Here is a 25000-nt window from a genome sequence, read left to right on the forward strand (position 1 = left end):
TTCCTTCCTTCCTTCCTTTCTTTCTCTCTTTTTCTCTACCTTTCTCTGTTAACTCGTGAAGTCGTAACAAATGTTAGATTATCGTTGTTCCATTAGACTTGTTCTAATCCGAAAGCTGTGTAAGTATTTATCTAATCTCGTCGTACAGTTATAATCTCTAAAACTCTCTTTCATCTTCCGCTTACTACCGAATGTTTTTAAATCACAAATCGATGGAAAAAGATTCACTCGATAAAAGGATTGTAGAGAAAACTTCGTTTGAACATTATTTTTATATTGTTTTTCTTTTCTCTTTTTTCTTTTTTCTTTTTTTTTTTTGTTTCGTTACGTTTCGTCTCGTTTCGTTTCATTTCATTTCGTTTCGTTTCGTTTCGTTGGGTTGCGTTTACTCGTCACGTTCGATCGAGAGACGACAAGTGGTCCAAGTTACGAATCGAAATATTTGACTTTGTGGTTAGTGTTCAAATACGAATGCACGTACCACGCGTATCTACACTTTACGATTTGAACTTTAAACTTAAGCGATCGTTAAATTTAATGCAATAGTTGCACTTTTCTTTTCGTCCCCGGATCTCGGAATCGAGCATTTCGAATCGTTCTAATTAGCAAACTCTCGTGAAATGAGTATCGTCTCTTTGCTTTCTTACTTTCTTGCTTGCTCCTTTTTATTTTTTTTTCTTTCTTTCTTTCTTTTTCTTTCTTTCTTTCTTTATTCGTTTCTTCCTTATTTTTTCGAATGGCCAAGCCATTCAATAATACTTTGATGTTACTTCTTTTCTTTTCGATAAGTTATCCTTAATGAATATTATTATTACATAATGTATAATAAATATTATAATAATTATATAAATGTTTAATAGTTTGATTTATTTGTTAAATTTCAATTGGCAAATGATCATAAAGATTCGTTAAATCGATTCTAAATAAATCCTTTATTTTTATGTCTTATCAATTGCACTATGATAGGGAAGTCATAATTCGTAAAGGTATGCAGTTTCAAGAAGTTTCGTCGAATTTTCATCATATCTCCATCTATCTCTCTCTCTCTCTCCCCCTCCCTCTTTCTCTCCCCTCATCACCCTCCTTTCCACCCTCCTCTCTTACGCCTCCGCTATTTTCCGCATTTCGCTATACGGGATGGCGCCATTAGGTTCTGCTAGTCGATCGATTTCACGGTTCTGGATAAAGGGAGGAAAAGCGAGAAGGGTGAAGGATAGTAGTAGTAGTAGTAGTAGTAATAGTAGTAGTAGAAGGATAGTAGTAGTGACGATGCTAGTGCTGGTGCTGGTGGCGGGAAGAAGACCTTACAGAACCCATTAATGGCGTTACGACGAACCGAGCGCGAATATAATACGCAAGCTGTATTACAACGAATGGCCGTACAGGCGGAATAATTCGCCTCGACGATCCGTGAACGCCCAGAACATGTACGTTCTCATATTCGACATTTACACGCACATATACACACACGTGTGTCTTCTATTTCTCTATCTTTTTTTTTCTTTTTTTTTTTTTTTTTTTATACATTACAACATAGGTAGGTGTCTTCGATTTTGCGTTCTATCCATTTGCATATCGCAATGTTTGATCGCTAGATATGTATTCTAAGATATAGGCCATGAGTATTTTTCTTTTTTCGTTTTCGATATTTTTACACGAAAGAACTTGAGTTAACAAAACTGATCATATGTTTAACATTATCTTTCACATTCTCGGGTCAGTCAGGATCGATGCTTATTCAAAAATAGTAGTTTCTTTCCTTTCCCTTTTTCTTTTTTCTTTCTTTTTTCTTTCTTTCCTTCTTTTTTGTTGGTATTCTAAGAATCAGACAATAACATCGACGTCCCGCTGTGAAAGGGTCAGAAAGTTGGTAGAGAGGGTGTTTGAAAATTGCCTCTAAATATATTCTTTCTTTTTTTCTTTCTTTTTTTTCTTTTTTCTTTTTTGAAAGCTTCGTCGTTAAGGAAAACAAAGAAAAGTCATTGTGTTCGCGTAGACGTTGGTAGGTTCAAAGGACTTTGGAATATAGTCATGGTATTTGTAGTAAGGTTACGGACACGAACCAGGACAAATCCGCAAAGTATGTCCCAGCAATTTAAATTACCATTTAGTATTCTTTCTCTTTTCGTTTTCCTTTGTAATTTCGTGATACGCAATTACTTATTTAGTTCGTACATTATAATCGTAAATAATATATCGAACAATAAGAAGAAGAAAGAAGAATATGATATAAAACGATTATTCTTTATTCGTTATCGCTTATCATTCAAACACGAGTATGTCATTGTGTAAGTAAGAAAGTTACTAAGTATGTGTTTGCGAAAAAGAAACATGGAGATAGAAATTCAACTATTTTAGAGTAGATCGTTTACTCGCGAGTCCACTTGTGGATTATCTTCTTACCAACGACTACAACTCTCTCTTTCTCTCTCTCTCTTTTTCTTTCTGTTTCTCTCTTTCACTCGGTCTTTCTTAAATATCGTCGTCCTACACTTGCACGAAGAAAATTTCAAATCGACGAACTCCATTCGTGCTCCCTTTCGTTCTTAGTTTTCACGGTTTTTTTCAATCGATTGTTCATTCTCATCTTGGAACTCATCTCGAAGAAAGGAAATATAACTTGGAGGAATAAAATTGTTTTTCCTCGTGGTCGGTGGTATACCATTTCCTATATCTCTCCCATCCTCATTTTTCTCTATTTTCTTTCGCTTTATTTTCTTATCTTTTCAACAAGGAAAAATCTCGGATCTGAGTTGGAGTTTTGTTGGATAATCAAGTTACGTAATAATTAGACGTAAAGTTCGACTAAAAGAGCTCGACGAAGACGTATGAAAAATTTGGAGATAGAGAATCGGTTGTGGTTTGTAATGGGTATCGTTCGTTCCAAAAAAAAGAGAACTCGAGAGAGAGAGAGAGAGAGAGAGAGAGACTGCGATAGGCGGGGGAAAGAAAGATCCTTCGAAAGATACTCAACCCAACGTTTCTTTTTCTTTAATTAAAAAGTTTCCACCGAGATGGAACTTTGGGTTTCTTGTTGATCAGCCATTAAGAGAAGTTTGTGGATAAAAGCGTGCTGTGGCGTGGCTTGGAGTTCCTCCTGGACCGATTCAAGAGTACGAGAAAACAGAGGGGAGAAAGAGAGAGAGAGAGAGAGAGAGAGAGAGAGAGAGAGAGAGAGAAAGAAAGGTGGAGCGAGAAGGAGATAGTAAACGAGAGAAGAAGAGCAAGAAAAAGGGAACAGTTAAAACATTTCTGATTCGTTGGGTATCGTATAAATACGTTAATTGCGCCATAAAAGTTAACCGCGAGATTTCTCACTCGTAATCCCCCATTCCTTTCTTTCCTCCTCCACCTCTCCTCTCTCTCTCTCTCTCTCTCTCTCTCTTTCTCTTTCTCTTCTTTTTTTTCTTTTTTTTTTTTCTTTTTTTTTTACGCCACTTCCTCTTTATAACTCTTTTTACGATCATGACTCTTTTACGATGTCATTGCACACCATTGTATTTAAAGATTTTCCTCCTTACCGGGAATATTTATTCATTTTACTCAATTTAGGTGCACGCGCGTTTCTCTCCTTTCTTTTGGTCTTTTTCCCTTTTTCCATTTCTTTTTTCTTTTTCAATTGAAAACTTATCTTCCGAAGACTTCTTTGTGATATTGTACGAGATAAGGAAGGGATGTTATTCTCTATGATGATTAAACAAAAAAATAGATTAGAAAATAAAAGATTCGAAATATATATATATATATATATATATATATATATATATATATATATATAGAGAGAGAGAGAGAGAGAGAGAGAAAATTGTGTAAAAAAAATATTTGTGTAGATCGTTATATTACGTAAAATAATAAAAAGATTTGCGAATAATAATGTGATAAAGAGTAAATTCAGTTTGGCCAATTCTTACGAGGCATTCGTAGGCGTGAAACATTCCAAAGTGGCGGAGAGGTACGCGAAAGAGTAAGTATTACTACGTATCAACGCGAGAACGGCAATGACGTCACTCGGCCTCGTACTTAAAGTTCTATTCTCAACGCATCAACGGCCACGCATTCATGCAGCGTTAATATGTTGGGGGCTCTCGCGCGTGGAAACACGTTTCTTTGTCGTCTTTGTCGTCGTCACGGTTTATCGTCTCGACTCGCGATAAAGCAGTTCTCTTCAAGAGGTCGAGATTATCGGCTCATTAAACTCGCGCGGTTTAATGTATCACAATGTTAATATATATATATATATATATATATATATATATATATATATATATATATATATATATGTTTGTTAATCGAATAATTCTGCCGTTCTGTTTGTTTGATGTAAACGACCACTATTATTCCCTTTTTACGCGATCTAATTATTCATGAAAAAATTGAACGATATCAAAGGTATTCGTTAAATTTAAAAGTACCATCCATCCATTTTGTTCAGTAATATAATTTTATTTATTTATTTTTTCCTTCTTTTTTCCCTTGTGTCCATTCTCGTTAATTACTAACATGATCGAATATATATATATATATATAAATTCATATATTAATTTACTACCTACGCGAGAATTAAATTAATATGATCTATTTATTTGTATGAAATTTCTTCTTTATTTCCCATAGGACACGGATCGCGAATTCGCATTTACAAATCGAATCGTCAACGGTATCGGATAGAGTGTCATCTTTGATCACGCGTAGGTAGGCCAATGCGATTTTAATTCGCGGCTATTTCTGGCATGGATTGGCTGCATCGCGGTCGCTACGTCAGCCATTTTGATATACGATCACACCGAAAACGTATTCAACATTAATGCAATGTGTTCGGCCTATATATCGGTGGGAACGTGCGTTCGTTCCGCGAGCGACATAACGAGAAGGGGAAAGGGAGAGAGAGAGAGAGAAAGAGAGAGGGAGGGAGGGAGAGAGAGAACGAATAAATGTGGACGTCGCGTTAATTCGACATTACACGTTATTAGCACGGCGTAAAATCGCTGACGGATCGTCACGCTTAATGGCCGTTGTTGCACTCGGCCCTATCGATGCATGCCTTCAAAAGTGGTTAATTATGATTCATCGTGGCTTCTACGAAAGCCAACTCGACCGATCAAAAAACGGATCGCTTTGCCGATAAACGTTCAATTTGCTGTAAAAAAAAAAAAAGAGAAAAAAAAGAAAGGGAACAAAAAGAATAAAAAACAAAAAATATCCGGTATACGAGCCATCATCATTTATTTATTTCCACCCCCTTCCTTCCCCCTTTCCCTGTATGTAAAAAATAATTTATACATCGGTATAGAGTATACGTATTTTGTGGACGAGGATTACTTTCCGCTTGTGAATTTTAGATGTTATTAAAAACCATCGATTTAAAGCCCTGTCCAACGTCAAAACGATCGTTGCGAGTTACGTGAAATAAAAAAAGGAAAAGAAAAAAAAAATATAGTAAATAAATAAAACAAGGGAAAAGGATACGGAGTGATTAATGATATCTCACTTATGCAATTTCTCTATGATTTTGTAAATTGTAAATTCATGTAGCGGCTACGATAAGACGAGGATAATGAAAGAAATGATCCTGTATCGTTAGGATCGAAGGAAGAAGAACATGCTTTGAAAGCGTTAGAAATTTCTAATCGAACGTGGATCGAAAGGTGAAAAGAGGCACTGACAGGAATAGCATTTCGTATTCTTCTCTTTCTCCTCTCTTTCTCTCTCTCTCTCTCTCTCTCTCCTCTTTCTCTTCTAGTAGGTAGGTACTACTCGAAAGTGATCCGACGAGATCGCGTTGTATGTACACGCCCGTAGTCGAACCAATTAGTTCGGCTGCTACTATCGACGAAGTCGCGCTTCGTTATCGCTGTTAAATTCACACAAAGTCTCTCCTTTCGTAGTTAAAAGAGCGAGGGATGGACCAAGGGAAATGAATTCAAACGAGCGACGTGCGAGTACTGAAGAGAGATAAAGAGAGAGAAATACGTACCTTTCGTATTCCACGTCAAAGGCGACTGCAATGGCGTACCAATTAGCGAAAAGGTCGTTTCTACGATTAAACGATATCACGGTTAAATGTGACTTATCTATCTGAACTAAAAACTACTTCCCTACGGAAATGGTTAATTAACACGTTAATGTGGTTTTCTCTTCTTTCTTTCTTTCTTTCTTTTTTTTTTTTTCGCTTTTGTCGTTTTTTTTCCCTTTTCCTCTGTTTTTGTAAATATTTTTTCTCGCTTCTTTTATATAGATATTTATTTCTTTTTTTTTTTTTTTTTTCTTTTTCTCTTTATCTCTTCCCCTTTATCTTTGTTTTTTCATTTCTTTTTCTTTTTTTTTGTTTACAGCTTCATTGACTTATAAGAGCGACACTTACGAATCTTATTTCGTTTGATTTAAAGGGAAATGATCATATCGGCGTGTACTATCTCGCTTGAAGCTTCGGAACACTGATATTTTATTCAATACTACGGCCTCGTTTAGTTCGATTTTCTCTCGAGAAATGAAAACGAAATGTACGAGAAATAGAAGGGAGTAAAATAAATAAATTTTCGAATATCGCAGAGGACATAGTCAACTTTTTATTTTATTGTCTCTCTCTCTTTCTTTCTTTCTCTCGCTTTGGCTTTCTTCTTTTAAGTATAGAACAATCCAAATGCACAAGCTTATCGCATCGAAATATATTCGATTTACGAATGTGTACGGATAAGTTGAAACATTAAATCATTAAACTGTTTCTACAGGGTTTCGCTCATGAATCCGCACGTGACTTTGTTACGCGTAATGATGGTCCATAGATTAAGTTCTACATTACATGGCTACTGGTTGTTCGTTTCAAAAGCAACCGAGGTTAACCACTATAGATCGGTCCCTATATCTACATAAGTATATACATATGTACGTACATATGTACGTATATATGTATGTTTACTTTATTCCTCGAGAAAATCTCAATTGATCTCCAAAAGAGAGAGAAAAAAGGATGAGAGGAGGGGAAAAAGAAAAAAAAAAAAGAAAACGCATTTAAAAATTGATTATTATTCATCGTGCGAGTTACAAGAAATTTTATTAGGATTCATTTTAATTATTATTGACATTTAATAAAATTAATAAAACGTGTTAAGCGGGGAGGGATTAATCGATTGCACCCATTTGGTATATGCTTTCTATTTCTTTCGTTTCGTAAATTGCTTCGAAAGAGTGATCATTTTTCTTTTTTCTTTCTTTTTCTTTTTTTTTTTTTCTTTTTTTAAGAAATTTCCTGAAATAATAATCGTAAATTGATAATATTACCGGATTGGATATCATCGGAATAGTCTAGACGGAAAACGTTGATCTATAGCCGAACGATTTTTAGGAGAGCATATAACTCTTTCATTCGGCTCGACTCGGTAACGCGACGGATATATGCCGGCAGGAAGGTGGCATAATTTAATCGTTAAATTAATCGATGCCTCGGTCGAGTGCACTCTTTGACAAATTGCCGCGTTGGCCCGTGTGCGGGTAACACACAGCGTACGAATATTCGGACGCGGCATAGCAATTTCGCCTAGCAGAAACAAGCGCGTCGTTCGTCAGAGATGACACGTCGGAACCTGAACGAGACAAGGAAAATACCATTGTGAAAATACCAAATTTTGATTTCGAGAATTTCGACGGGTGAAAAAAAAAGGAAGAAGAAAGGGAAAAAAAGAAAAATCAGACATTTTTTTTTTTTTTTTTTTTACGACGTATATTTTTTTTCTATATTTATTTTGTCTGTGGTTTTTTTGTTTTTGTTTTTCTTTTTCTTCTTTTTTCTTCTTCCTTTCTTTTTCACATGGATTAATGATAATCAAAGCGTTGTTGTTTTATGTATGCGCACTTGGACCGACAGTGAAAATCGATTCGACGAATGAGCCTGATCTCAGGCATAAGCTATCCTTTGAACAACGGAGAGAGCAATTAAGCAGATTTTTCCTACTCCAGTCCCTTTAGATTTTCTCTTTCTTTCTTTCTTTTCTTCCTTCCTACCCTCTCTTTCTCTTTCTCTCTCTCCCTCTCTCTCTCTCTCTCTTTTTCTCTCTTTCCCTCCCTCTCTCTTTCTCTCTCACACGCATACACCCACACTTCTTCTCTTTCGAATCCATCCACTTATACTACGCCAATGTGATTTATTCTGCCAATTATCGAATCGTTTCTCTTTCTACGAGATTTCATGGGCACTTCGTCGTGCCGTTTGTATGGTCGTACTGTGGAAAGGTTACTGAAAGTACACGATACCGAGAACGAGGAAAGTATCGTTAACATTGTGATCTTTAGTTCTTACTTACATTTAATATATATATATATATATATATATATATATATATATATATATATATATATATTAAATTTCAATATTTTTTTTTCTTTTTTTTTTCACGATACAACACAACACGACATGTATTATGTAAAATTAAGCCTGCATAAAAAGTCAATCTTATTGAAGCGCCGATAAGATCGGACACGGAGGGTGGTAATTTTCAATCAATTTCTCAAAGATATCAATTCCATGGTAATAATAGGACGGGACAATGAAGAGTCATCAATTACTACCCTCTTGAAGATTCAATGAAGCCATTAAAAGGATGAATGGCGTCGGGGTGTACCTTCGTGTTGTATCTTTTTAGCCTTCTCTTCTTTACTGTTTCTACTTTTCTACGAATCTCTCCCTTCTTTGGGTTTCGAGAATGGTGGCCCAATTAAAAAGGCACCATTCGAGTATCTCGAATCAGTCGAGGAGTTTCTCTTTTCCTTAAGGAGAGGAATCCTTCGTCCTTCCGTTTTAACGACAATCGTGGTTTACCCCTGACTAACGTATAGTCGTTTAAAGCGTACTCTTCTTGGTCCTCTTCAGACGATAAATTAATAACAATTTTCCGTCGTCTTCATCCTCGTCGTTGTCGTCTCTCTCTCTCTCTCTCTCTCCCCCTCTCCCTCCCTCTTATTTTATCCTCCTTCAATCTACATAATGCGGCTCGAATTTGAATGTCTTCTTAATTACGCTCTCGGAAGAATATCGAAGATGGTGAGATACCGTTGTATTTTATTGTCTCGTTAACGAAGAAACTAAATGTAATTTTCCTTGTTCGATCTTTCTTGGAATAGTATTTTGTTCTTTTTTATTTTTTTATTTTTATTTATTTTTTCTTTTTTTGATAAATAATGTAATCGCAATGATAACAGAGAAAACTTCGATTTCGACGTTTCCCTCGTTCCCTCTTTCTCGTTTTCTTTTTCTTGTCTTTTTCTTTCTTTCTTTCTTTCTTTCTTTCTTTCTCGTTGCCTTTATCTTTTTCTCACGGTTACCTTTCTCGTCACCTTTACCAAGAGGGAAACAGAGGCCGAGCGTGTCTCAACATAAATAATTTATCTGGAAAGCGGAGATGGGAGGTGGTGGTGGTGTTGGTAGTGGTGGTGGTGGTAGTGGCGGTGACGATGGTGGCAAGAGTGTGCGTTCCATTAAATATGAAATCCAATATAAACTTTTCCACCAACGACGACGAGCGTCAGACAGCCCTTCCTTCCTTCCTTTTACGTGTGTATATACCTATGTGTACGCGTGTATTACACCATAGACGTCGGCCCTTTAAAAAGCATTCGCGGTCGAGCTTGCGTTTTACACACAAAGAGAAAAAAAAAAAGAAAAGAAAAGAGGAAAAAATAAATAAATAAATAAATAAAAAGAAGAAAACAGAGAAGTAGAAAAAAGTATGAAATCGGATAAAATCGTTGGGCGTATCGTGTTATCGAGAGGGATGATAGGAAACTGATAATCGAGAAATTAAAGGGCACGTAGAGCTCGCGTCAGATCGAAGTTTGTTCAATTTTTTTTTCTTCTTTTTTTTTTTTTAATAACCATTTCACCTTCGGATATCCCGTTTTACACGCTTATTAAACCTACGATCTATAATACAATCGTTTATATGCTAGATCAGAACACATTTTACATGACCTTCATATGATCTTTAAATTGTTTCGATAATGTAAACGAATCGACGATAATTCATTCTCATTCCCTTGGAATTTCGTTATCGTCACTTTCAGAAGCGAAAAGAAAAAAAAAAAAAAAAAACAAGAAAAAAAAAATTCTTTTCACACCTCTGACGCATTATCCTGTCCTTCTTTCTTTATCATCTCTAGCGTTGCTCAAGTATATCCTCGGGCGTAACTCGGAAGCTATAACTCTCTCAAGAACTTGTCTTAATTGGCCTTGCTGAAAGAACTCGTTTCGTTGAATCGTCTTAAACGCTCGATTAAGCATACTTTTTCAAATCGCCGAGTATAAATATTAATCGAAGCTTTGTAAAGGAGAAAGAAGAAAAGAAAGAAAGAAGATCTCAAGGTTTTTATTCGGTCGAGTCAGTCCCTTGAGTCTGACGACTATGTAGTACATGATCGCGAGGGTAGGCGCGTGCTTTTGCGCGTTCGTGATTCTCTCTTCCTTGTCTACAGGAGGGTGGAAGGCGAAATAGGGTGAGGAAGGGAGCATATCGACGTTTAATCAGACACACCGTTCGCATACTGATGCAACGCCGACGCTAGTGCAAACACACTGGCCATCCTTCGTTCTCTCTCTCTCTCTCTCTCTCTCTCTCTATTCGTCCTATTTCTCCTTCATTTTATTTTCCACTTTTTTACAACGTGTAAAACACTGTGCCTACTTAGGTACATCGTGATTTTCTTCTCCCTCTTTTTTCTTTTTTTTTTTTACTTTTCTTTTTTTTTTTAAACACCTAATGTTGCATCATGAACTAACTAAAATCTTTCTTAAAGAACAAGATATAATTTCGTTATCAAAAGTAACCTAATTATATATCTCTTAACCTTTTTTTTGTTTTGTTTACAGAATGCAGAGACAAAATCGGAACGGCTTGGAGGTGGAGGTTGCGCCGATGCGTCCTATAAGCACGGCCGGCTAATAGCCCGCAGCCCATCCCCGACACCCTGCAGCCACACCAGGTACCTCTTTTGCTTCGACTCTTTCTTTTTCTCTTTCTCTCTCTCTCTCTTTATTTTTTCTTCTTTTTTTTCCTTTTTCACACTCGTACTCGGCCCATATAATCGTCCCTGCATTTTCGCTTTATCGTACGACAACATGCAACGTGGCTACGTACACCTGTCCTCTACCTTAGGCGAAAAATAGGCACGATATTCTCTTACGAGTTATATAAATGTATAGATAAGAGAGAGAGAGAGAGAGAGAGAGAGAGAGAGAGAGAGAGAGAGAGAGAGAGAGAGAGAGAGAGAGAGAGAGAGATATAAAAAGTATTAAACTGATAAGAGTTTTATAAATAATAATAAGAATAACTCGTTCAACGAGAAATATTGATTGAGGTCATTGAAAAACTAGAATCGTTGAAACTAAATTAATATTTTTTTTTCTTTTCTGTCATCAAATTTTTTTTTCTTCAAAAGAGAACCTTGATTTTTTCGAATTATTTTTGAAATGAAGATATACGCAAGGATAAATTTAAATTAACGTTCAATCTTCTAATACGAAGATGTTTTTATTGTTACGTACGATAATCAGTGATACGCGGAAACCTATAAACACATGTGACAACGAAAAAGTAATACAGTTGAAGCACACGTGCGTACGTGTACACGTTTATTCGTCGCGCAGTAACGAGCGCTTCCGTCGTCTCACTTTGCAAATAATTCCGGTCGTTGCTTTTAATGGCGCACGGACCTGACCGCGCTATGTACGTATATACGTACGTAGATATCCTATCTACGTATATACATTTGCTCGCAGAAGTGTATCATAGTATTGCTTGTAAAAAAGAAAAGGAAAAAGAAAAAAAAAAAGGAGAAAAAGAAAAAATTGAAGAAGTATTCTAAAACGAGTGAGGCGTCTATTCGTAGACAATTGACTCGCTTGGATTCGAAAAAAGGGGGGGGGGAGGGAAAAAAAGAAAAAAGTAAAAAAGAAAAGTATATGTGCTTCCTCTCTCGCGGTCGTTGATTTTCGTGCTCGTTAATTTACGTTTTTCTTCGAGCCAGTGATCACAGATTAAAATTATACCGAGGTAATTAACAGGAGCTTTGTCATAATCTTTTTCTTTATATATATATATATATATATCTTCTTGATTTACAACACGAAGTTTCATTTTTACTTGAGTATGAAATATAGAAAAAGAAAGAGTTTGTTTTGTTCTATCCGGTAGAATTATACAGAGGAATTCGTATTGTTTAATATATTAATAATAATGTTTAACTGTATGAAAATAAATCATTTCTTTTTCTTTTTTTGTTTTCCTTTTTCTCTTCTTTTCTTATCTTTTTCTTTTTTTTTTCTTTTTTTTTCTTTTTTTTTTCTTTTTTTCTTTTTCTTTTTTTTTTCATTCGTTAGTAGAGTGCGAGTTTACGCGAGTATACTTTTGTAAGGAACTGTATCTAATGCCTCTCGCCTGCAGCTGCGATAATAAGAAGAGTCCGCGACTCGGTTGGACGTTTCTGATTAAAGTGAATTGATTGCATCGACGACACCGTGGATTTATGGACTCTGCTCGAGTATCAAGGTTTCGCGAGCGAACTAAGCGAAGGAAATTATGCTATGTCCTCTCCTCCTCCTCCTCCTCCTCCTCTTCCTCCTCCTCCTCCTCCTCCTCCTCCTCCTCTTCTTCTTCCTTCTCTTACCTTTACCACGTTGTTTACGGTAAAATCAATGTCTCTTGTTCATGATCATCAATCACAGATCTATTTAACAGTATCGCTCTTCATGGGGTCCGTTAATTAGTAGGTTATACTGTGCTCGAAAGTATCTTGGTAACATTATATCCGATGACGTACAATATAAATCGTTCGATAAAGTTTCTAATTAGTGTTTTACCGGAATTTCATTTATCAGATCTTGGTGAAAATCGAAAAATAGGATTAAAATAAGAATAATACGATACTCCGTTAGAAACTATTAAAGTAATATTAGTAGTTAGACTTTCGAGAATTTCATCGAATACGGGGAACTATCTTTACAGTAATAGAGGTCCGAGCATCGATTTACAGTAATCCCGCACGCACCTAATTAGCAATTCGAATAAGATGGTCTTGCCTCCACCACCTTTTACCAACCGGTTTTAACGTGGTAAGAAGCATGTCTCACGATTTCGTCTTTTACGGATCTACGGGACCTAAAGGACACGCGAACTTGGACAAGGATTATCGATGGTATACATACTTGCCTACCTACCTACCTACCTACCTACCTACCTACCTACCTACCTACTTGCGTGAACGTGTCGCGTAACGTGCATGTATTGTACTTCTCTGTGGCTAATACAAGGTATATATGTAATACATAGTTGAGATCGTGTAGTAGTTGTGTTGTAGACGGGACCGATCGGTAACAGAGCCAACAGCAATGGATTTAATAGGAATGCATTAAATTGACAGTGGGCTTCGGATCTCGATTATGTCATTAGGTCGCGAGCGATCTGTCTAATGGTAATCGTGAGAACACAAATATCGGAATAATCGTAGGATTACTATTACAGCCGGATTATACAACGGACCGTGCTGCATTTATCGCTCGATAAAGCGACCCATCGATAATTTATCATGCTGCACGATTGTTCTGCGTTTGTGGTCTCGCTTCGATAACTGGAACGTACATACGTACGTCGGAGAGAGGAGTGGAGGCATTTTGCAAAGGACGAATGAGTCCTCGAATAGATATTAATGGGACTACGATCCCAATGTCAGTTCAATTATGGGAGGACAGATGCGAGTATGTATATTTATTTTTTTTTTTCCTTTTTTTCTTCTCGAGAAGATATATGCCGAGGATTTGCGGCCCGAGAGACAGAATAAAAAATAAAAAGAGATTGAAAGGTGAGAGGTGGTTGGAAGAAGAAAACTGCAACTTTTTTTTTTTTTTTTTTTTTTTCATACTACACACGCGCACAGCTTTCGTTTTAAACGTGCGTCCTCCTGACACGCTCCAAAGCATTATGTGTGCTTTTTGAGGTTGGAATGATAGACCTGTCTCTCTCTCTCTCTCTCTCACACACACACACACACACATATTTTTCTTTTTCTCTTCTTTTCTCAGTTTGCACCCTCTATTCTTGCAAACGTGTTATGCCAAGGGTGTCGGTTGGTCGGCCGAGAGAATGAGAGAGAGAGAGAGAGAGAAAGAGAGAGAGAGTGAGTACGACCTTCTCTCTCGTTGAAATACCCCCGTGAAAAGCGCGTCGCGGTGTAAACGCGTTACTCCTGTTAGCATCTCCTCTCGACAAACCCTCTCGTTCGTCTGCCATCTCTCTTTCGCTCTTACACGTGAAAACGTTGCTTCTTTTATTTTCCCTTGGAGATAGATCTTTTATGACACGTGTCACGTCTCTCTTTCTAAAAGATATTTGATTTTGTCCTAATATTTCTTCTTTTTTTCTTTTTTCTTTTTCCTTTTTTCTTTTTTTTTTTCCCCATTCTCTTTCAACTTATACATTAGTTCGTTATCCATTTAAGTGAAACGTGTGTCCCCTATTTATATCTATTTTACAACATATGTAATTTCTTTCGAAACCGATCGTTTTGTTTCCTTCGACAAAAAAGAAAAAAAGAAAAAGAAAAAACAAAAAAAAAAAAAAACAAACAAAAAAAAAAGAAAAGAAAAATTAATAAAAAGAAGGATTTAACACGGACAGTTGAACAAAGACAGATTTTATTTTTCTAACGTACAATTAGCAGTCACGAATAATTACATATGTACGTAGAGGGAAAGTTTTGCGGGTTTTCTTTCCGTATACCTAAGTAAATCCTATAATTCTCTCTCTCTCTCTCTCTCTCTCTCTCTCTCTCTCTCTCTCACTCTCATACACTCTTTAAATTTAGAGAAGCAAGCACGGCGTTACGCTCGCAGTCAACAGATTAAGTAAATCGCCTTGCGCGACGATTAACGATGCTCTTTACACGATCTTTCAGCGAACTTGGTTTCTCTTCCGTCAGTGTTACATTTAAAAGGCTAACGACCGGAGAATCCCCCCCGTAGAATTAAATTCCATAATTCAAAGGATTTAACATGATCCACTTTCGCGTTCTCGAATCCCCCTTCTTTACATTTAGACGCGCCGTAGAGACCGTAGAAGATGAACAGGAAGAGAATGAGATAGATGCCAAGAGAGAAAGGGACAGATAGAGAGAGAGAGAGAGAGAGAGAGAGAAGAAAGATTTCTCTTGCTTCGTATCAAGTCGATTTATCTCGTATGCAAAGCGCGGTTTTCCCTTTAACCTTCCAATTTGCATACGTCTATTAGTCGTATGTCCTTGAAAGATGAATCGAGTGTCGAATAAATCAGTTCATATTTTCACACTTTACTATTACTGTTTCTTCTCTCTCTCTCTCTCTCTCTCTCTCTCTCTCTCTCTATCTATCTATCTATCTATCTATCTCTTTGATTTAATTTACATGTTTTACGAGCAATTACATGTATCACAGATTTATCCTCGGTACGAGTCTATCAATTCGTAATTTCGAAATAATGCAAATCGAGATAAATCGAAAAAGAGCGAAAATATATATAGATATATTATATTTGAGCAATCGATATCTGGTTTTTTCTCCCTCTCTCTTTTGTTTTTTTTTTCTTTTTTTTTTTTAAATATACACAAGAAAAATATATATTAACCAATAGATTTTTGGTTTTAGAACTCGACTATGAACGTGATAGGATTCGTTTTTAAAAGCGTCGTAACGCGAATAAATATCTTCGTGACTTTTACGACAGGACGATTTAAAAAGAGAAATGGCCGTGCTCGGCGTGCGTCGAGAAAAATAAAGTTTTTCGTCGGTCTCTACCGCAAAGATAAAAGTATATGAAGCGTTCGTTCGTTCGTTCGTTCGTTCGTTCGTCCGTCCGTCCGTCCGTCCTTTCGTCCGTTCATTCGTACGGATGCAATAAGTGCACGCTCGTGGCCGCGCTTTTAAAGAACTAGAGCGTTACCTACCTATTTTTACGTCGACGACCACGTCAACCTCTTTTTTCCCCGTCGCCTTTCCATCTTTCTTTCTCTCTTGTTCTCTCTTTCTCTCTCTCTCTCTCTCTCTCTCTTTCTCTTCATTTTATATTTCAGTCCTCGCAAAGTTACGAGTGGGATTTCAATTTCTATAATACGTCCTTGTGTAAACGTAATTATGTATGGGTAAATTGATAGGTAGGTGGATAGGTGGTTAGATAGGGGTACGTGTAAAGAGAAATAAGTTTTGTGAGAAAAGGAACGAGAACGATCGATGAAATGCAAAAAAAGGAAAAGAAAAACAATAAAAGAAGAAAGAATCGAGGACGATGACGACAACGTCAAGTTTTGTCTGATAAAGAAGAGAGAATAAGATGTGGAAAGATGGGTGTTGGAAAAAGAAGAGTAAAAGTAGAAGAAAGATGAGAGATGTAGAATAGAAAAGGAGAGAAAATGAAGAAGGTGCTGCTCACGTAAAAGCATTTACACAAAATCCTTTGGACATTTTTCGAGTTGCTCCTAGTAGGTTTGTTTGTACGAATGAAATAAAAGACACGTTCGCTCTCTCTCTCTCTCTCTTTTTCTTTCTGATTCGATTCGTGAGCGTCGACTTATTGCCAGAGTTTCCGAACAATTTCGCGGATACCACATGTAGGACGGACATCAAGGCGAAAGCTGGCTGACTTCCCTTCTCTCCTGAGGGAAAATCGAGGGAGAGAAATTGGTGGGGATAGCGGCACGCTGAGAGTGGGAAAAGAGAAAACTTGGCGGCTTTTCAAGCATGTACTCCGTTCCCTTTTTCCACCCTCCTCTCTCTCTCTTGTCTCTCTCTTTCTCTCTCTCTCTCTCTCTTCTCCCTTCACGAAGCTTAAACGATAGAACGAGTTGCTGCAGACGCGCAGAGAAGTGAGTACGTGTACGATGAGTTTCGGATTCGCGGCACGAAAACAAGAAAGGACTTTCCTACCCTTGCGACGTGTCGAGAAAGATACTTCGAACGACTCTTCTGCAAATTTTCCGTTCAACTAACAACGATCGAGAGAAAGATAGATAGAGAGAGATAGAGAGAGATCGTTCGCACGTCGCGTGTCTAATAATTTCATTTCGTTTAATTGCCTTAAAGTTCGTGATATAACCGATATGATAGAATTAGGAAAACACGTATATCATCAACGGGATATTAATTTTCTCTTTTTTTTTTTTTTCCATTTAGAATAGTATATAAGAAAGAACGAAAGAAAGAGATAAAGAATTTGTCGGTTATTTGACGTGGAAAAATTGAGAAGTCGCGCACACGCGATAATAAGGTGACAAGCTTACTCGCACATACACGCATGCACGCATACACATGTGGATGCACGCTTACACACGCACGTACATACACACACACAAACATACATAGCCACAAACATATGGACGCGCGAACACGTACGGCTTCTCCTATCTCCGGTCGTGCAAGAGCCGAGCACGGTGCTACGACGAGAGATATCGATTCGATGTCGGTCGAACGCCAGCACGGACACAACTACAATCACCGGCATCGTCATCGTGAACCACCTCTTCTCTCTTCTCTCGTAACTTTGTATGGCTTTCTCGCTCTAGTCGTACTTGTCGCAGCTGCAAATGCATCATCGATAACCTCGGCGCAGCACATCAAACCACGCCGATAAGCCGACACAACATACTCCTTTTGCAACATACGTGCATATCATTCGATGTATGCATATATATATATATATATATATATATATAGATGTAAAGTATAGTAGTGCAATCAGAAAAATGATTGGTCGTATCGCAGTGTTGCGTTCGGTACGCGTTGTTTCACGACGATTTCGAGCTTCGTTTGCAGTTTTCTCGTTTGCCACGCGCGCACGCGTTAAACATTCAGTGATGTAACATCTGTGAAAGTTAACTCTATCGTTTCTTTTTTTTTCCCCCTTTTGCATTCTTTTTTCTTTTTGCTGCCGTTGTTTTTGTTCTTGTTGTTGTTTCTTCATTTTCGTTTGTTTTCTTTTTTCTCCTTTTTTTCCACTCTTTTTACCTTGTAGCTCGTTAATTCATTTCTTCCTTTCCAAAATGCATTTATATCCCATACATATATCTCGTGTACTTAGTTGCTTGATCATATTGAATTAAGAGACGAGATCTACGATCCGATCACTTAATTCTATAAAATTTCAACGTACAGAGAGACGTTCAACGTACAAACGAATAAAACTCTGTTAGGATTTGTGCTTTCGCGCTTGTGTGGATTCGTCGTTTTTGTAAAAAAAAAACGTTATCTTTGTTTTGCATATTTTCTCTCGTTTATTCTGATTGGACAGGAGGACAAAGAGGTGGAGGAGGGCGTTAGGGGATAGGAGTGGAGGGGGAGAACGAATGAACGAAGCTTCGCATAGTCGTTAAGTACGATGGAGATTTCAACGGGACGCGATCACGATCGCGATCGCGATCGCGTTTCGGTGGATACACGGGCGCGCACATTAAAGAGCTCGAATTTCGCTCGCGGCCGAGTGTACGGCATATCCCCGGTACAATGTAATTACGTGCTTTATTTTGATTTGCCGGAAAATATTACGGGCGACATGCGACGCGATATGCAAACAGGGAGGTAAAATAATTACGTGCGAACCGTGTCTCGAAATGTAGAACGAAATTTTCAGCTTGGGAAAGAGAATTGGAGGAGAAGAGTGCGTGGGTGCGTGCGCGTGTTATAGTGAACAGTACAAAAAGTAATGCTCTCGTTCATATAAATATATATATATATATATATATATATATACATATATATAATCCTCTTTAATATTCCTTCAAGAAATTTATTTTGTCAATTCTTTTTCAAGATTATTATATACGTTTTTTCGAACTCGTTATTTCCGTTTCTTTCAAAAGAAAAAGAAGATTAAGAATATAAAATGATTTCGAGAGAATCACATTCCGTAAGATTTATAGGATTTATTAAATAACAATAGTGCTCTCTTCTTCCTTTTGGCAAAAAGCAATTAAAAGAGAAAAAAAACATGAGATAGATAAATAGATAGATAGATAGATAGATAAAAATACAAAGAGAAAGAGAGAGAGAGAGAGAGAGAGAGAAAGGGGGAGAAAAGATGGGAGCAAGATATCGTGCGTGTAATGGACAACGTTGTAAAGCCGAGGAAAATCGTATGAAACCAAATCCAATTAAACCGTCGCGAGAGCGAGTTTTGTAACTTGTTGGAGGAATGCTTTGAAGCGACATTTGTAACGAGAAAAAAGCGTCTGCGACTGCTGGACAATTCGCGAAGAGGAATTTTACAGAATACTCTTTTTTTTTTTTTTTTTTTTTTCCTTCTATTTCTGATGGAGGAAGTATTACATGATACGAAGCTTTATGGTTTCTCTATCTCTCCCTCTCTCTCTCTCTCTCTCTCTCTCACACACACTCCCTTTTTCTCTCTTCTATAATTTCTTTTCTTTTTTAATTAATCACTCTGACGTTTATGACAGATCGATAAAGAACAATGATACTAGCCAGGAATTAACGATTCTTTGTTAGGTAGGGAATAGAAATAAAAAAAAAAAAAAAAAAAAAAAAAAAAAAAAAAAAAAAAAAATGAAAAGATATATCGAGAAAAAAAAAGTATAAAAGGAAAAAGGAGAAAAACAATAGGAAGAAATAAGAAAACAAAAATAAAATCGCTTTTCAAAGGTAACCATCCAATTCCAATCGCCAGTGTGTATATTTACCTCCCTCGATCGTTCGTAAATCGATCGACGAATATGTATGTAATAACGAGGCGGCACATCTTCTCGCTCGTTCGAAGGCTTCTCTCGTTTGTGAATTTCCCGGCCGTAAACTCGAGCATCGTTCGGTCGGCATCTGTCAGTTGAAGCGTGACGAGGTGAGCGTGTGCGACCGAAGGGAGCCACACCAACCAACCAACCAACGAACCAACCTACGGATTTTACATCGATTTTATCGTCGTGCCATCGTGTAAATTAATGGCAATCGCTCTTCCACGCTTGGGAATAATTTAGGAAGCTTTCGACGATTTCCGTCGTTCTCAATCGTCGTTCTTTGACGTATACATTTATAGAATCGAACGTGCATCCCTGTTTATCGTTAATGCATTTACCGATTATACGAAATCTATCGAGCGTTTCGTAATTATGTATTTATATAATAAGGTTAATGGGTGCACTTGTATGCCCGTATAAAAAAATCATTATCAATATAAAACGTTTTATTTATTTATTTTCTCTTCGCTTTTTTTTTTCTTTTTTTTCTTTTTTTTTTTCAATTAATTCTACAGTATGTAGAATCCACCGTTTTGTTCTTATCGATCTCGTATATCCAAAATTTTCCCCGAAATCGACTATGTCGTGTCGTGCACGTGTGAACGGCTACTATTACCACTACTATACTAGTGTATCTCTCCCCCTCTCTGTCTCTCTCTCTCTCTCTCTCTCTCTCTCTCTCTCTTTGTGAGTGCTTGTTGGCGTCAATGACACGTGACTCCGTGACCAAGGCGCTGAGGTTTAAAGCCGACAAACGTCCCGCCGATCGTAACGACAATACCACCCTCCACTTCCATCCCCATCTCAACCCCTTCCCATTTTGGTTAATTAAACGGCACGCGAAGGGCCGCGTTCTTATCAAGAACGGCAAATGTACAAACGAGCTCGTATATTATTCGAAAATGAGGTGAAAGGCAAAAGGAATAAGTAATTATTATTATTATACATTGAAAAAAAAAATTCTCTACCGCGTATATTTTCTTCGATCCATAATATAGAACGTGTGTAAAAATACGAATAGTAATTGAATATGTAATTAATTAATATAAACAGAAAAGAGATGGAAGGAGAGAGAGAGAGAGAGAGAGAGAGAGAGAGAGAGAGAAAAGTAGATTTAAAATCAAAGAGATTACAAAAATTATTTCATTTCCATTTGAAATGCAAGTCAGTGTAAAAATTTTATAAATTCAATATATATATATATATATATATATATATATATATATATATATATTTATAGTTATAAAAGATTTTCAAACTAAAACTCTCCATCTCTATCTCTCTCTCTCTGTCTCTTCCTTTCCCTCTCGGACTCTCTTTCACTCTCGGAATGTTGGTAGCGAGAGAAGGCACGTTGGAGAAACATTCATTTACTGCGTTCGTACGAAAACGAATGATTAAGTGGCTTCGGTGAAACCGGTTTCCCTGTAATGCAAAATAGACGGTCTGTGGGCGCATACACATAAACTTGAAAACATATACATAACGAAACGTATATACGCACACAGGTGTCTCGGCAGTGTATCGCATGAACGAGAAGTAGGGGGGAAAACGCCTACCACCTCGCAATTGGCGCGAGTCTCTGGCACAAACACGTGCGTCCCATTTACCACGTTGCTCTCCTCTGCGGCCTAGCACGGTCTTTCTTTCTCTCTCTCTCTCTCTCTCACACACACACACACATACACACACGTGCACGTTCATATACACATACATATACTCTTCTCTCTTCCACCAACAACGCGTTCTTCTCCCGCGCGTACGTTTATTACGGCTCGTACGGATGAACGGCGACGATTATTCTCTCGTTAGCGCTTAGCGTTATCGGAAAGGGAGCGAAAAAATTCGCTCTCGGGGTGCTTCGAGGGATACCGAGCTTCGTCGTGAATCTACTGGTTTTATCTGGAACAAAGAGATAGAGATAGAGAGAGAGATGGGAAAAATATTTCGACACGATCTCGATATCCTTTTTGTTTTACCGGTTTTATCAATTCGCCTGGGATCTGGGTTATTTTTTCTTTCTTTATTTCTTTCTTTCTTTCTTTCTTTTTTTTTTCCTTTTTTTTCTATCCTTTTTCTTTTTGTTTTTTTTTCCTTTTTTTTTTTTTTTTTTTTTTTTTTTTTTTTTTTTTTACGTTCTATTCGCGCTCGCGTCACATAGAGATACATACATCGATATATTTTTCATGCGAGTTGGGGGTGGGAGTGGGCAAAGAGAAAAAAAATAATTAATCCGTCTTATCTCGATATCATCGATCACGTCGCTTTTATTGTATTCTTTTTCTTTTTTCTTTCTTTTTTTTTGTTTTCTCTTTCTCTTTCTTTGTTGTTTTCTAGATATAAAGGACTTTAAGCGTTTGAGGATCACGCAACGCGATCGCCCTGTTCATATTTCAATGTCGAGAAAGAAAAAAAGAATAGAATTGTATTGGGGCAATTTGACGTCTAAAGAGACGAGTATTATTATACGACGAGTTCTATTACTCGTATCTCCCGTGACTTATCGGAAATGTTTTTTCTTCTTTCAAAGATCCCTCACCCGTCTCCCTACTTGAGAGATTGAAACGGGATAGGTACAATAATCAATCGATTCGTGGTTTCGTTCGGTTACCCTGCACTAATTACGCGATCGTCCGAATAATAATTATCCCCTGCGGTGATCCGATCACGAGTGGAAAGGTTAAACGTTCTACCCATTTCGAAGACGGAATTGACGGAGGATGCATGAGGTTTAATGGTCCGTTTTACGAATCTCCCGTCTTCCGCATTACGATAGATACGTATTTGCCCTGATGAATTTTATGAATAGGTCATAGGTCGAGTGCGCTTACCATAAAGAAAAAAAGAAAAAAGGTTACGTCGAAGAAATAGCGGTAAGAAAGTTGACCCGAGAAGAATAGAAAGTAGGTGGATCGGTATATACCCGAGGAGGAGGGTATTCATTAGTAGTTAAACGAAGATAAAAGATTAATTCACGTTACGTATTTCACTCTCATACGTATTTATCTAATATCATTGTTGATGTTATGATGATATCGTCAATTGAGAAAACTTTTATGACGGAATTTATGCAGAATATACGTACAAGTTAGACGAGATAAAATCCCCTTTCGGTGGGATACTTTCGGTGGACCAAAACGAGAAGGCAAAATTCGAAGTCAGCACGTAGAGAGGTTTCCGTTAAGTGTACCCGTGGCTAACAAAGCGGATGACGCCCTCTTTTCCTCTCGGTGTAGTTGACGACAAGTGTCCGCAAACGGCATTGGTGGAGGGTCGAAAGAGAGAGAGAGAGAGAGAAAGCGAGCATACAAACCCAACTCCGATGAATATTCACGGCTCGCTTTACGGGTGCAACGAGTCATTTGAATTTATACGTATGGCGGATTATTCCCTTTAGTCTTTCCTTCTCCCTCTTTCTCCTTCTCTCTCTCTCTCTCTCTCTCTCTCTCTCTCTCTCTCTCTCTCTGTAATACTCACTCATTCATTCGTTTACTCCATCTGTACGTTTTGCGTTATGATCGCAATCGAAATAAGCGCGTAGGTAAACACGAACTCGTAAACGTCCGACGTAATTATACCCTCGTTTAAGTCGTCGAATTTTCGATCAATTCTATTAAATTCGACATCAGTTTCGGTTCGCTGTGTTTCCTCGAGGAGATCGCACCGAGTAATCGATCGGCTTGAAAAGTCAATCCATTCTCTCATAGAAACGACGTGGTGGTGGATATCGACAGTGGTCCTGGCGTTGAAAAGTTTTCGAATTCGGTGAACGTACACGCTGATTGGATTAGTTATATTCGCGTTCAATCCCGGAACTTCGAATGTTCGGCTCCAATCTGGAACTTTGAAATTTGTAACTCGAACCTTTGCATTCGTGATACCGATGTACTACCTACGCGTCTCTCTGCGTACGTACATACGTACGTACATATGTATGTATATATATATATATATATATATATGTATTCTTATGCAATACATATATTGTTACAGTGGTTACGTCTATTTCGTTTTCTCCAAATATAATATTGTAACGTCGATCGATTCGAAATATCATTTGAAAGTTAAATATTCGTCGATCGTTATCGAGACGATATTGGCCTTTAGTACGATCGTACACAGAAATGTTTCGCAAGTGGTTTATTTGTATTTCTTTTAAATTGAATAATTCTTTGGATAAGGATGGCAGACTTTCTTCCTTTCTTTTTGTTTTTTTTTTTTTTTGTTTTTTTTTGTTTTCTTGTTTCCTTTTTTTTCACAGTAGTTTAAGCATTGACGTCCGCAAGTAGATATACTTGGGGAAAATAATCAAATTGAGGGATACGAATCGATGAGGTAGATCTTCGACGGAAACGAATCGTTAAGAACGCCGACGCAACTTGCTGAAAGTTTTCAAAAAGAGTAGAAGAAAACGAACTTCTTCCTTACGAAGGGTCTGTTGTCGTATAATAAAGTTTTACGGTAAGATCCTTCTTCTCCTCGTGCTCGTTTCTACCACTTCGACGTCCCCGTCTCCATTTCCGAGAAATAAGATTCCAAGGCGGTGCACGGTCAAGAAGTTTACCCAGTTTTCTCTCGAACAATCGTTAAAGTAGACTTCATTAACGGTTACTCAAGGAATCACGCGAGGAATTATGGAACTTCTACTTACTCTACGAAGGATAATTCTTATTTATCGAAGAATATCGTAGATCTTTTCCCGATCGATTTATGACTTTAAATTATTTTCTACGACTAATGACAAAGGCAGAAGTAAGAGTATCTCTTTTTCAAATTTTATCATAATTGTCGCCAATTTCTCGACGAATGCATCGGATAAAGACTATCGGCTAAAAAGAAGAAAGGAAAATGAGAAAGAAATGGAGGAGAAGGAGAAGAAAGAGATGGAGAAGTACCCTTTGATATCTCTCGTACAGGATGTATAAACGCGAGTAAAAATATAAGAGAGTGCACGTTCGTGAAACATCAAAGGACGAGCATCGTAGGTTCTTTCTTCTTTTCTCTCGTTTACCACGTAGCCAACAACCACCCTCTTTTGCGAGGCAACGCGATACCTTCCTCTCGTTGTTGTTTCCTTCCAACCCCTCCAAGTCTTTTTTTTCTTTCTCTCTTACTCTCCCTCTCTCTTTCTCTCTCACTTTTTCTGTGGCGTGATTGTTAACAGACTTCTTCCGGCTTTTCCCTCTGACTCTTAGTCTTTCACTCCCTCGATAAGTCTCAGTAGTAATGGCAGGAGAGATCCGACTTCTGT

The 25000-nt window shown here is 37.5% G+C and overlaps 1 protein-coding gene across 8 annotated transcripts in view; it reads left to right on the top strand.

The window, feature by feature from the left end:
- Positions 1–25000, top strand: part of LOC124422086 (mucin-5AC) — a 186889-nt gene that overhangs the window by 125771 nt on the left and 36118 nt on the right. For all 8 annotated transcript variants that reach the window (XM_046958031.1, XM_046958029.1, XM_046958028.1 and 5 more), the window contains one exon: positions 10856–10968. The gene's annotated coding sequence lies outside the window, so the exon portion shown is untranslated. The remainder of the gene's footprint in view (positions 1–10855; positions 10969–25000) is intronic.

The sequence above is a fragment of the Vespa crabro genome, chromosome 2, assembly GCF_910589235.1.
Source record: "Vespa crabro chromosome 2, iyVesCrab1.2, whole genome shotgun sequence".
Classification (NCBI taxonomy): domain Eukaryota; kingdom Metazoa; phylum Arthropoda; class Insecta; order Hymenoptera; family Vespidae; genus Vespa; species Vespa crabro.